Raw genomic sequence first — 15,472 nt, 5'->3', positions numbered from 1 at the left:
CAGCAGCAGCTAGCACCATGGTAGGGTATTCTAAGCTTAATACCCTTAGTCTGAGTATTCAAAAATTCAAACCATGACTTTTCGGAGATACCTACTCATGTAAAGAGAGATGCATAAAAGGACGAATTCTTCTGGCACCTGCACCTGCAAATGTTTGGAGGAACAGATAGTGATTAGGAGGCATTTGTAGTTTCTAAACGGGTATGGAATATATATGGGCTTCCCAGGTGATGCCAGTGGTAAAGATCCCACCTGCCAATGCAAGAAACATAAGAGACTCTGGTTCGATCCCTGGGTCAGGAAGATCCCCTGGAGGAGGGCACAGCAACCAACTCCAGTATTCTTGCCTAGAGAATCCCACGGACAAAGAAGCCTGGAAGGCATGGTCCACGGGGTCACAAAGAGTCGGACACAATTGAAGCAACTTAGCACAGCACAGAACATGGAATATATATATATATATATATATATATATATATATATATATAACATCTGCTGTAGATTTAAATGTCTTAATGGATGTTAGTTCCAGTTCTTTCTTTAATGGACAAGTAATTTCTCCTATCTATTTCTGGCATGTAAAATAAGAAAGTAGAATTGATATCTAAGCTTCCTCCTAGTTCCAATGTTCTATGATTCTATGCCACCATCATTAAACTATCAAGAGGACTACATTTTATGTATCACACAAGGAGGTGATTTTTTCTCCCAGTTTTCTCTTCCATCTACTGGAAATAATGGATGAAAAATATTTTGCAACTTAGTACAGCCTCTTAAGTGCCCTCATCAACTCTTCAAAAGAGATGTGATTTTATTCTTTAATTTTTATTTATTTATTTTAGGCTGCACTGGGTCTTCCGTACAGTGTGCAGGCTTCTCACTGCAGTGCCTTCTCTTGTTGTGGAGCACAAGCTTCAGAGCACAGGCTCAGTAGTAGTGGCATAGTTGCTTAGTTGCTTAGCAGCATGTAGGATCTTCCCAGGCCAAGGATCAGACCTGTGCCTCCTGCATTGGTAGGTGAATTCTTAACCACCGCACCACCAGAGAAGTCCAAGTGATGTGCCATTAAGTGGTTATAAAATATTTTATAATTTAAAATAGTTCATTGAAATGCTAATGATTTTCTCTTGGAAGGAATTTTTTGACTAAAAATTGTATCAAGCCAAATATGTGCTTGAGACCAGGATAATGTCTTTCATTTTGGGGGAAAACCATCCCCAAGAAAAAAATGCAAAAAAGGCAAAATGGTTGTCTGAGGAAGCCTTACATTAAATAGCTGAGAAAATAAGAGAAGCGAAAGGCAAAGGAAAAAGGGAAAGATATACCTATCTGAATGCAGAGCTCCAAAGAATAGCAAAGAGATATAAGAAAGCCTTTCTTAGTGATCAATGCAAAGAAATAGAGAAAAACAATAGAATGGGAAAGACTAGAGATCTCTTCAAGAAAGTTAGAGATACCAAGGGAACATTTCATGCAAAGATGGGCATAATAAAGGACAGAAATGGTATGGACCTAATAGAAGCAGAAGATATTAAGAAGAGGTGGCAAGAATACACAGAGGAACTATAAAAAAAGAGATCTTAACCCAAATAACTGTGATTAACTGTCATTAACCCAAATAACTGTGATGGTGTGATCACTTACCTAGAGCCAGACATCTTGGAGTGTGAAGTTAAGTGGGCCTTAGGAAGCATCACTACAAACAAAACTAGTGGAGGTGATGGAATTCCAGCTGAGCTATTTCAAATCCTAAAAGATGCTGCTATTAAAGTGCTGCACTCAATATGCCATCAAATTTGGAAAACTTAGCAGAGGCCACAGGACTGGAAAAGGTCAGTTTTCATTGCAATCTCAAAGAAGAGCAATGCCAAATAATGTTCAAACTACCAAACAATTGCACTCTTTTCACATGCTAGCAAGGTAATTTTCAAAATCCTTCAAGCTAGATATCAACAGTACATGAACCAAGAACTTCTAGATTACAAGCTGGATTTAGAAAAGGCAGAGGAACCAAAGATCAAATTGCCAACATCCATTGGATCATAGAAAAAGCTAGAGAATTCCCCAAAACATCTGCTTTGTACTAAAGCCTTTGACTGTGGATCACGACAAACTGGAAAATTCTTCAAGAGATGGAAATACCAGACCACCTGACCTACCTCCTAGAAACCTGTATTCAGGTCAAAAAGCAACAGTTATAACAGGACATAGAACAACAGACTGGTTCCAAATTGGGAAAGGAGTACGTCAAGGCTGTATATTGTCACCCTGCTTATTACCTTATATGCAGAGTACGTCATGCAAAATGCTGGGCTGGATGAAGTTCAAGCCGGAATTGCCGGGAGAAGTATCAATAACCTCAGATATGCAGATGATACTACCCTTACAGCAGAAAGCGAAGAGGAACTAAAGAGCCTCTTGATGAAGGTGAAAGAGGAGAGGGAAAAAGCTGGCTTAAAACTCAACATTCAAAAAATGAAGATCATGGCATCTGGTCCTATCACTTCATGGGAAATAGATGGGGAAAACAATGGAAACAGTGACAGACTTTATTTTCTTGGGATGTGGATGGTGACTGCAGGTATGAAATTAAAAGATGCCTGCTCCTTGGAAGAAAAGCCATGATGAAGCTAGACAGTGTATTAAGGAGCAGAGACATTACTTTGCCTACAAAGTTAAAGCTATGGTTTTTCCAGTAGTCACGTATGAATGAGAGAGAGATGAGTGAGAGTTGGACCATAAAGAAAGGTGAGTGCTGAAGAATTGATGCTTTTCAAACTGTGGTGTTGGAGAAAACTCTTGAGAGTCCCTGGGACTGCAAGGAGATGAAACCAGTCAATCCTAAAGAAAATCAACCCTGAATATTCATTGGAAGGACTGATGCTGAAGCTGAAGCTCCAATACTTTTGCCATTTGATGTGAAGAGCCAACTCACTGGAAAAGACCCTGGTGCTGGGAAAGACTGAAGAAAGGAGGAGAAGGAGATGACAGAGGACAAGATGGTTGGATGGCATCTCTGATTCAATGGACGTGAGTTTGAGCAAGCTCTCGGAGCTGGTGAAGGACAGGGAAACCTGGCATGCTGCAGTCCATAGCGTCTCAAAGAGTCGGACATGACTGATTGACTGAACAACAACACTTTCTTGCACTAAGCTCTTAGATATTGCAAATTACCTAAAGTAATGAAAACATTTTATTCTGAAAACATTTTTATCTAAACTGATGTAATGAGTACCTCCTGTATCAGATCTTAGTGCAAATAGGTGGGATAGAAATGTGAATAAAAGCTTTAAATGTCCCTGTATAAACCAGAGCATATCTTCTTTACATATCTACTTTGCATCCCTGGTGGCTCAGATAGTAAAGAATCTGCCTGCAATGCAGGAGACCCGGGATCAATTCCTGAATCAAGAAGATCCCCTAGAGAAAGGAATGGCAGCCCCCTCCAGTATTCTGGCCTGGGAAATCCTATGAACAGAGGAGCCTAGCATGCTACAGTCCACTGAGTTGCAAAGAGTCAGACATGACTGAGTGACTAACACTTTCACTTTCACTTTTGTAACAGCAAGACAAATAACTAGAGTACTATCTCTGAACTTTTCTTTAACTTGTATCTTGACTTGAAAAGAGGTGGAAGACGTATTTTGTACCATTTTTCTACAAAGCAGATTTTTTTTTTTTTTTTTTTTTTTTTTAAAGTTCTTATAGCATTTAATGTCTTCAGGGATGGGATGGGCTGAGGCCTGATGTGAAAAACAGGGATTTCACCAGCAGAAAGGCACGAAGGTGGGTGGTGGGTATGTCTCAGGGAGCTGGACTGAGCTGACTGGATGGCAAGGTCACCAGCAACTTCCTCCCTCCCTTCTCCGTCTTGGAACGTTCTGGAACCACGGCTGCTTTTCAAACCCGGATTTGCTGTAGCTCCTTCTTCTTCACCTCTGCCCAGATGTCTGACAGGTCCTGGATAAACTGCTGGATCATGTCCAGCTGTTTGTGGGTGTCCTCCAGGGACACGAAGGTTGCCTCCTTCAGCTGTTTGCTCACGATCTGGAAGAGGTTCAGCGTTGCCATCTTAATGGTGCCAAGCAAGAGGGTCTTCTTGGCAGCGGTGTTCTGAATGTGCGCCCAGCGAGATTCCCAGACGATGACGTCGCTGCGGGCACGGTCGAAGCGCATCTGCAGACGCGCCAGCTCGTTGTTGCATAAATGGGTTTGATACCATATGCTAGGGTTGCATAAATGCTTTGATACCATATTTTAAAAGATTTCCTAAAATGCACTATTTCCTGGGCCACATCCATAAGCAGGCATGCACTGCCTTTCTCAGAAGTTTTCTGACATCCTGGTAGCAAGGCCTGAATAGGGAGCTGAAGGTAGGATGATTCTACATCCCTCTATAAAGCCCACTCTAACTGTTATGGCTAAAACATTTCCTTAAATTTCATTGCCAGGACGGAAATCCCTTTGCTTCCTTCATTCTCATTCATTCCTTCATTCCTTAATTCTACTACCAACTCATAGATTCTTGGCACTAAAACCATGAAAACCAAAACTTATAGATGATGTAAGCTTTTAAAACTACCTATGAGCATTTTTCATAAGATTTCTTTGTATTTCAATATACCTATATTTTAATTTTTCAATTTACCTATGTTTCTAATTACAGAAACATATACTCAAGATAAAACAATCAAATAGGATCATACAGCTTCAAAAAACAAGTAAAAAAAAAAAACAAACACAGAACACCTTTTGCAAAACAGAAAAGAACAGGGAAGAAATTTAAAAATCAACAATTATTTCACCACCTGAAGATTAGCAACTGTTAAAGATTTGGTGCGCATGTGCTGTTACTCCTGCCTGGGCTGCTATTTTTCCTATTTCTTCTGCCTGACACTCTCCTCTCCCAGAAATTTCTGGGGGCTCACTTACTGCATTCATCTGTCACTAGACCAGAGGAGACCTCCCTGACCACCCTTCCTAATTAGCACTCCCTTACTCTCTATCACCTTACTCTCCTTTATTTTTTTTTCAGAGAACAAAATGTGGTATTTAATTTGGAGAAGACTCATGAGAGTCCCTTGGACTGCAAGGAGATCCAACCAGTCCATTCTGAAGGAGATCAGCCCTGGGGTTTCTTTGGAAGGAATGATGCTGAGGCTGAAACTCCAGTGCTTTGGCCACCTCATGCAAAGAGTTGACTCATTGGAAAAGACTCTGATGCTGGGAAGGATTGGGGGCAGGAGGAGAAGGGGACGACAGAGAATGAGATGGCTGGATGGCATCACTGACTCGATGGACGTGAGTATGAGTGAACTCCAGGAGTTGGTGATGGACAGGGAGGCCTGGCGTGCTGCGATTCATGGAGTCGCAAAGAGTCGGACATGACTGAGTGACTGAACTGAACTGGACTGAACTGAATAAAAGATTTGCCTATTTTTAAATTATCTGTCTCACCCAAAAGACTGTAAGTCTAAAGATACAGTCCAGCTCCTATAACAGTACCTATCAGTAGAAAGAGTTGCTCAATTTATATATATATATTGATATATATATGAAAAGTGAAAGTGTTAGTCGCTTGATTGTGTCCAACTCTTTGCAACCTCACGTACTGCTGCCCACCACGATCCTTTGTCCATGGAATTTTCCAGGCAAGGATGCTGGAATGGGTAGCCAACCCCTTCTCCAGAGGATTTTCCCAACCCAGGGACTGAACTCGGATCTCCTGCATTACAGGCAGATTCTTTTACTGTATGAGCCACCAGGGAAACCCATTGATATACACACACATAACTTAATCTTTTATCACATATTGAGTTCCTAGGACTTCCCTGGTAGCTCAGCTGGTAAAGAAGCCGCCTGCAATGTAGGAAACCTTGTTTTGATTCGTGGGTCAGGAAGATCCCCTGGAGAAGGGACAGGCTACCACTCCAGTATTCTTGGGCTTCCCTGGTGGGTCCAGTTGGTAAAGAATCCGCCTGCAATGTGGGAGACCTGGGTTCGATCCCTGAGTTGGGAAGATCCCCTGGAGGAGGGCATGGCAACCCACTCTGGTATTCTTGCCTGGAGAATCTCCATGGACAGACGAGCCTGGCGGGCTACAGTCCATGCAGTCGCAAAGAGTCACGACACAACTTAGCACTGCACAGCATTGAGTTCCTATTATACAGTCTTTTATCTTTGTATATAATTTTTAAAATAGGTTATATCAGACATACTATATTGCAGACTGTGTTTTTCACTTAGCAATAAATTACGATGATACATCAGAAATTCTTAGTGTGTGTTAGTTGCTCAGTCATGTCTGACTCTTTGTGAGTGCACGGACTGTAGTCCAACAGGCACCCCTGCCCATGAAAGTCTCCAAGCAAGAATACTGGAGTGGGTTGCCATTTCCTTCTCCAGGGGATCTTCCTGACCCAGGGATCAAACCTAGGTCTCCCACATTGCAAGCAGATTCTTTACCATCTGAGTCACCAAAAATTCTTACCCAGTGCTATTCTAATAATGGCTTAAGGAAGTTACTAATTCTCTATTGTTAGACCATCAAGCACATGGGCATTTCAGTGCATCCTTCCAATATACATCATGTTACTCTCAACCAGTTAAGATAGTTATAAGTAATATTAACAATGCCTTATATTCACACGGTACTTTACAGTTCACAATATATTTTTATACGCCATTTGGTCCTTACAATAAACTCAAGCAAACAGAGCAGAAACTCAGAAAGGTTACATTATTTCCCTAAAATCATAAAAAAAGAACAGTAATAGGGAATCCAGATTCAAACCTAGGTCTATCTGTCTCTGCAGCCTGGGCTCCTCACTTTACGTCATCACCCCTGGTTGAAGCCTTCATTTTACAGATGAGTGATCCATGCTTAGAGAAGGGAGTAATGATGTGACCAGTCACAAAGCTTCTTTAAGAAAGAATACAGGTAAAGTAGAACCCAGGTCTCCTGACTCCCTGTCCAAAGCTCTCTCAACTACATGCTGGGTCAACAAATTAGGGGAAAAAAAAACCAAATTGCTCCATAGCTACAACGGTGACCAACACATGCTGTTACACTTCTCTGAAGATTACTCTGTATATTTGCTCAGTGCTGCGAAGTGCCAACCCGATGACACTTGCAATCCTGAGCTTATTTGATGTGGTTGGGAAGCAAATGAGATTCCAGAGCCCCTGTTGCGCATAGGTGCTCAATGAGCATTTCCTGCATAGTGGGAAAGTGCCCTATATTTACAGTATTTGATCCAGTTTAACAGCAAGATCTAATGTTAAAATTAGCCTTGTAAAAGTTTTCACCCTAGTTCACACAAAAACAAGATTCTGAGATTATGACTAGCAATTTTTCATGAGTTGATTTATCTGAATAAAACCTATAAGGTTTTGAACCATTAAACATTCGATTTAGAAAAAAAAAAATCTCAGCATACAGAAGAATAAACTGAGAAATGGAACAGATCTGTTTCTTTTAATAATTATGAGCAATATCTCAAACTCAGCATCCTTAGACCATTGAGCTGTGTAGGATGAATGTGCTAATTAATCAATTACTACCCAACAATGTACCCTGTTTATTTACTGAAATGCACCAGAAATGTGTGCAGAACTGGTAATTATTAATCATCTTCAGTAACAAATATGACTCAAGTTCACCTTCATATAATTAATAGAGCATGTAGTTAGTTTTAACATCTTGCTTTATTAGAAACAGCAAGAAGGAATAAAAAGAAAGAGCTGAAGTACAGTTGTGGTTCACTGAAGTGCTAGCTTGGACTAAATGTGCCTCTGACTCACAGCAGCAGCATTATTCATACCTGTCCAAACTATGGCTAGATGCTCTCTCCATTAAAAACTAAGTTTGTAAAAACCAAACTTTTTAATGTGAATAAAATTTTAGATATACAAAAAAGTTGTAAAAGCAGTCCAAAGAATTCCTACATATTCTCTACCTAGGATCCCCTAATAAAATCCAAGTGTTAGAGCTTGATAACTTGCTTAGAGTTGGGATCTTTGTTTATGGTAGGCAAACGCCTTATTGCATGCCTTTCAATTTTAAAGATATTTCAAAAGTACTGTGATATGCACAGAAATAGTTGTTTAACAACAAATTTTGCAAGTGATTCCATTATGAAAAATAATTCTTTTTTTTTCTTGAGGATCATAATGTGTGCCCTCAAATTTCCTTTTGAGTCACCTAGACTCCTGGGTATAGACAGGCCATATTTTGGTTCTATAATGCTATTATTTCCTGTTTACTTACAAATTGTAACATCTAAAGTGTGTTAGTAACTTTTACATCTGAGTCCAGCATCAGATGATTCTTTTTAATTGAAGTCAAACATGAGGTTTTGAATTCTATCAATGTAGGTGCGGGTCCCAGCTCTACTACCTGCCTGCCCTGTGACTGGAGCAGCTTATTGTAACCTCTAACTTTGGACACTCGGTTTCTTCAGTGTGAAGATGAGGAAAATGAAACCCTGATTTGGAATGTTGTTTCAATGAAACAATAAGTAGAAACTTGAATGCATGCTCAGTTGCTCAGTAATGTCCGACTCTTTGCAACCCCATGAACTGTAGCCTGCCAGGCTCCTCTGTCCTTGGAATTCTCCAGGCAAGAATTTCTGGAGTGGGTTGCCATTCTTTTCTCCAGAGCAATCTTCCTGACCCAGGGAGTCGAACCTGAGTGTCTTGTATCCCCTGCGTTGACAGGTGGATTCCTTACCACTGCACTGAGAAGCCCAGTTGGAAAATACTTAGCATGAAATAAATACTCAGTAACTGGCTAAGTATTATTACACTGACATTATGGCCCTCTGCAGCCACTTTTAGCTTAAAAAAATGAAATATGCACAAGTATGCATACACAAATCAAAAGGTATTTCATATAATGGAAACTGAAAACGTAGATTCACATTTTTTAAGTTTTCCTGAAGGGAAAAACTGATAAAATTTAATGCTGTCGAACTCCAGTATTCTTGCCTGGAAAATTCCATGAACAGGGGAGCCTGGTGGCTACAATCCATGGAGCTGCAGAGTTGGACACGACAGAGCAACTGAGCACATGCACACAGTAAATCAAAGGGCTTACCAGGTGGCTCAGCGGTGAAGAATCCTCTGGCCAATGCAGGAGACCTGGGATCAATCCCTGGGTTGGGCAGATTCCCTGGAGAGGGAAATGGCGACCCACCCCAGTATTCCTGCCTGGAAAATCACACAGAGAGAGGAGCCTGAAGGGCTACATTCCATGGGGTCACAAAAGAGTCAGACACGACTTAGTGACTAAACAACAACAGTAAATCAAAAACCTGTCCCATCTGAAAATACCAGTGGAATGCCACTTCCAAAACCTAAACTGACAAATCATAAATCAGTGGTAGACTACTGTATTTCTATAATAAAATGATTCAAGGCCCCTTTAAATGGAGAGCCCCCTCAGGGCATCTCAGTATTTGTTTATAGATCATTAACTACTTGACAGTGAGTCTGGAGAGGGGGCATAAAGACTCACAGCTAACGTGCTAAGAGTCACTGTCGGCTGAAGATCAGCAATAAAGCCAAAATATCTTAGGAATTTGATATGAAAATCTGATTTCTACTACAAAAACGCTCTATGCTATTCGTGAATAAATCTGTTAGTAGGACAAGGCTCACTTTACGAAGCTGAGACTAATACGGGTTTTATGACAAAGTGAATTTACTGGGTCATGTTTTCAAATGCTTCCCCAAACACTGACTACATATTATAAAGATTGTAACATTGAAAACATGCCCATAAAGTGGACTGTGTTATCTACCAGCATAAATCATACTTGGTTTCAAAAAGTCACAAATATGTCTCCTTGCTACTGGATTCTGGCATCCACAGGACAGCAGAATAGCATAGAAATGTTTCCTAATGAGCAGCTTACTGAAAGCTGAGCGACCAGAATTTTGATTCATGTTTCTCGTGTATGATCTTAGATAAGTTTCTTTCCTAGTCTGCAGCTTAATTTCTCCGAATACCAAAATTAAAATTAAAACCACTGACCCTGAATACTACGATTTCCTTTCTCCAACTCCTTCAAACATACTAATTGTATTCACTTTACCCACTTTCAACCCCCGCCCCCGACTTGTTCAACAAATAAGAGTGCCTATCATATGCCAAGTTACTAGGTTCTGGGGTCACAACCATTAACAAAACACACAAAACCCTCTGGCCTTATAAAGTTTACATTCCAGTGGGGTGGGGAAGGCAGGGAGAACTTGAAAGTAGCTTAGACATAGATACTTTTGGAAGAGATCCCTGTACCCACTTTGTTCACAATAAAATGTCTGACCAGAGTAATTCTTCTTGTCACTCTTTGTAACAGCAGCCCCAGCTGCCAGCCAACTCCTTGGAGGCTTTCAGAACATCAATCAATTCCACAGAAGGACTCAAAAAGATCTAGAAAAAATATAGCAGTTCTTTCCTTTCCTAATGACTCCTGCCATAACTCAGTACCTCCAAGAGAATGATTTTGCATAACACCAATGTATATTGTCCTTCCCAGGTAAGACACAACCATATAGGAATGGAGCAGCAAGCACCACTTGCCACTGATAGAAATGGGAAAAATGAATGAGCATCCTTCCTGTTGTAGAGATAACTCACGCACTTCCTCTGGTGCTGAGCTTGGCTTAGAGGGCACTGAACTGTTAGGCAAATTTGGTTCCTAGAAGACTCAGGACGGTGGCTCTTTAGAGTATGTTTTTAAATTCCACAACATGCTGGAATACGACCTGGGGCAGCAACAATTCCATGGTCCTCTTTTTCTTAAACCAAAAGTCCTAAAGCTTCAAACTGGAAACTGTAAATGAAATTCTAATAGGAAATATTTCTATCCCTTTTAAATAATTCCTTTATCTTTTACCAACTCGTTAACATATGCACTTAATATCTTGCTTTTAATTCTCCTTCTGAGAACAGCAGTGAATTAAAATTTACATGCCTACCCTACTTTCTTTTAAATCACATTATAAGCGCACACACACACAGAAATATAGTGATCAGGATCTCACAGTATGGTGGCAAAAACAATACAAGGATAAAGATTCTACGTATGTATGAGGTCACGCTTGGCTCATGTTCACTATATATGGTTTCTGTACATATTTGTTAATAAATACTAATAGGATGTGTTAATAGGTATATTATATATTACAGAACTCATTGTTTTCAAGCTATTTATTGAAGTATAACATACATGCAGAAAAGGGTACACATCATATGTGTTTAGTAGTTCACAAACTGAATATACCCATTTAACAAGAATCAGATCAAGGAAGAGAATAACCCATAGGTTCATCAACTATAACAAATGTATTGCTCTGCTGCTGGTGGTGGTAGTTTAGTCAATAAGTCATGTCCAACTCTTGCAATCCCATGAACTGTAGCCTGCCAGGCTCCGTTTATGAGATTCTCCAGGCAAGAAAACTGGAGTGGGTTGCCATTTCCTTCTCTAGGGGATCTTCCCAACCCAGGGATCAAACCCAGGTATCCTACATTGCAGATTCTTTACTAACTGAGCTAACAGGGAAGCCCATTTACTCTGGTGGGGGATGCTAATAATGCGGAAGGCTATGCATGTGAGGCACAGGGAATTTATGAGAAAGATCTGTACCTTCCTCTTGACTTTGTAGTGAGTCTAAAACCACTCTTAAAAATTTGTCTTAAAAAAAGAACTATAAAAATCAAAGACTGTTTTTCAAAAGACAGAATAATTCCAGTCCTCCAGAAGTCACCTCACACTCCTCGTATTAACTGTCTCTGCCAACCAGTAGTGATCACTACTCTGTCTTCTAACAGAACAGATGAGTTTAGGCCAGTTTTTATACTTCACAGAAATGAAATTAAACAATAAATACTTTGACACCTGACTTCTTTCACTATTCCCTATGTTTGTGAGATTCATGTGCACTGCGTGTGACTGTAGGTCATTCTTGTTGCTGTGTAGTAGTCTGTCGTGTGAATGTGCCATAATTTGTAATCTGCTCTACTACTGATACGAATTTGAGTACTTTCCTGGTTGAGTACTACAAATATAAATAGTGCTGCTATGAATATTCTAGTATATGTCTTATGAAGAACATATGCACACAATTTCTGTTGGGAATTGCCATGGACTGTTTGTGACCCCATAAACAGTTTTGAAAATGTTGAAGCCCTAATACTCAATGTTATGGTATTTGGAGATAAGTCCTCATGTGTGAAGAGGGGATAAAGGTTATGTGAAGTCATAAAGGTGTGACCCTAAAATAGGCCTGGTACCCTAACTGGAAAACAGTCAGACACAGAGTTAGCTCTGCCTACCATGTGAGGATTTACAGCAAGAGGGAAACATAAGCCAAGAGGAGAACTCTCACAGGGGGACCCAACCGGCTGGCACCTGATCCTGGACTTCCCAGTCCCCAGAACAGTGAGAAATAAATTTGTTGTTGGCTAAATCTAGTCTGTGGTATTTTGTTATGGCAGCCTGAGCACACTACCTAGGAGTGGTATGGCTGGGTCATAGGTATGCATTTATTTAGCGTTAATCAATAAACTGCCAAAAAAATTTCCAAAGTGGTTGCCAACCATGTATAAAAGTTCTAACTGCTGCATATCCTTAGTACTTTCTATCTTTTCTACCTTAGCCCACTCCAATGGGTGTGTAATATATAAGGTAATATATATTTTATTAATAGTTCCATTTCTCATATGATTAGAGAAACTAAGCACTTTTTTACATTATTGAACATCTAGATGTTCTTCTTTGGGAAGAGTCCATGAAATATTTTGGCCAGGTTTCTATTAGATTGTCTTTTTTAAATGATTTGTTCTGGATACCAAATGCTTTGTCAGATATATGTAATGTAAATACTTTTCTCACTCTTTTGATTACCTTTTTATTTACTCTCAATAATGCCTTTTAATGAACAGAAATTCTTAATTTTAATATATTCCAAACTATCAACTTTGTAGAACTTATTTTTAACATGTTCTGAACATTTGCAATGTCATAAGTGCCTTTAAAACAAAACCAAAACAAAATCCCTTCTTTCCAGGAGTGGCATGATACACCCATGCACATGTTAAAAGCTGTAAAAGGAAGCACTATTTATAGATATTTTTAAGGGGTTCTGTCTAAGGGATAGGTCATCTCTCCATACTTTGTGGAAAACTAAATATTTGTGCATTTAATGCACTTAATTACTGGACACTAAGCAATGAACACTGACTTAGGCTTTTGAATAACAACTTCTAAGTCCCTTTGGGGGCACTTGAAGAATTAGAACTGAAAATTCATTGCTATGAAGAATTAGAATGGAAAAGAAAATCAAGCATCTGATCTGAATTGTAGTTTTTTGAGAGATTATCTTACTTCAAGTATGGAAGGAGTACTATATAAAGTTAGAAAAGATATCTAGATGTCATGTTCTTCGGCTCTGTATCTTTAGGCTGGGGTAATATTTCATTAAAACACTCTTGAAAACCTAGGTGTGGTACACCATCTATCAGAAATCTTTGGACGAACTTCCTATCTTACAATAGAAAAGAGAAATAATCAAAGAGCCTTGGATCAGAGAAACCTTTACCACTGATGAGGTTTTTCCAGGACAGCGTCTTCCAACAGAAATCCTTCAGCTCCCTAGCTGTTTTACAAGCCTCCAGTGGCTCAGATGGTAAAGCATCTGCCTGCAATGCAGGAGACCTGGGTTTGATTCCTGGGTGGAGAAGATCCCCTGGAGAAGGAAATGGCAATCCACTCCAGCACTCTTGCCTGGAAAATCTCATGGATGAAGGAGCCTGATAGGCTATAGTCCATGGGGTCGCAAAGAGTTGGACACGACTGAGCGACTTCACTTCACTTCATGAGACAATGCAGTGCTACCTATATAAATTTCTGGTTCTCTTTATCGGTGGTTTTTGCCTTATATACTACAGAACGTAGGATTTCTCAGACTGAATTCAGAGGTTCCCCAAATGTTTGATTCAAATTTTATTTTTTTAAATAGATTTTTATATTGTCAAAAGGGAGATGTCAAAATTTTTTTAACATATTACAAACTCCCCATGCTTTAATTTGAGGTTAAGCCATTTCAGCATAGACCTCAAAATTCATCTCCAGTTGTCATCTTTAGTTGAAGCACATGCCCAAGATTTCAAGGTGAATCACTTAAAAACCACTCTTACTTATTTCTACTTCTCCCAAGAGATAAGGATTTTCTTGATAGTAAACACCAAAACAAAGGAGTAAGAAATAAACTGTTATTTTAAAAAAAGAAGAAAAAAAGAAACTATCCTCAGGCTACTATAACTGCAACTGTTGTCCATAGCCCACAACTTCGAAAAATTTTGAGCATAAAACAGCAGGGTCAAGAGTCCATTGGCAGTGGGCCAGCCACGGCATCCCAACCTTACTAATTCCTGTTGGTCTTACCTATGTCTCTGCCGGCCAGTCTCCCTTGATTCCTTCCAATTTCTAAGCTTGGTTCTGCAGACTTCCTATTTATTATTTTGGCTATCCAACTGCCTTCCAACAAATTCCTTTTCTGCTAAAAGCAAAACAAAACAAAGTAAAAACCCAAGACAACAACAAACTAGTCTCATTCTAAAATTTTACCTTTAATATTAAAATTTTGCACTTAATAAATGTTTAGTAATAAAACACAAGTTTTCATCTACTTTATAGGTTGGGGTTCTATAACAGATTTTGTTTCAAAAGGAACTCCATCTTTTTAAAATTTAATTTGAATTCCTGTAATGGTTACTGCCTTGAAGGCACTGCCATGACTATCTGCTTAGCCTCAGCATCCGGAGCTCCTGGAAGGAAGTTAGAATTAAACAAATACCACTTTCTTTGTAAGCTTCGGCCTTCAAAAACCAGTCACCTCAAGATCTCAACATCTGATATCAGTTTCAATACAGCTGTTTCTAATCATCTTTTCATTGCCTTTGGTGCTGCCTGTTGTCAAAGCAGTAGAAAACTAGAGATACAACAGCTCTCTTGTCAGGTGTGGTTCTTAGCATTACAGGGATCTGTGCTTGTTTGGGGGGTGTGTATATGCATGAAGAAGAAATGGACAGATATGACTTTAAAGTGTCTCCTGAATCAAGCCTTGCCCTGAAAACCTTTGTGCTATTGAGGTTCAGAACTGAGCTTTGGTGTCTGAAAGTTCCCAAGAAAGAGTAAACTGGGTAGTTTCACATTCTTGGTTATTGACTGCACAAACCAATATAATGGAAAAATTGATATATTTGAACAATTGGTATACTGAACAAATTGATAATACTGTGTTAAATGGAAAACAAAATGTTTTCTTCACAACAAATAATGCACTGAAAAACATCATATACAGTTTGCATTTGCTAGTTAGAAAGGTCAAAGAAGTGAGATGGCTGAAATTTGCGTATGTAATATTTCATAGTTTCAGAATTCTCAATAGTAAGAAGGAAACTCTT

At 39.5% G+C, this 15,472-nt stretch overlaps 1 pseudogene; it reads left to right on the top strand.

The window, feature by feature from the left end:
• Nucleotides 1-14,160: 14,160 nt before the first annotated feature.
• On the top strand, nt 14,161-15,103 carry LOC112577840 (annotated as a pseudogene).
• The last annotated feature ends 369 nt before the right edge of the window (nt 15,104-15,472 follow it).

Source organism: Bubalus bubalis, chromosome 11 (genome assembly GCF_019923935.1).
Source record: "Bubalus bubalis isolate 160015118507 breed Murrah chromosome 11, NDDB_SH_1, whole genome shotgun sequence".
NCBI lineage: Eukaryota > Metazoa > Chordata > Mammalia > Artiodactyla > Bovidae > Bubalus > Bubalus bubalis.
Note: the sequence above shows the minus strand (reverse complement) of the source record. Positions and strands in the feature narration are given on the sequence as shown.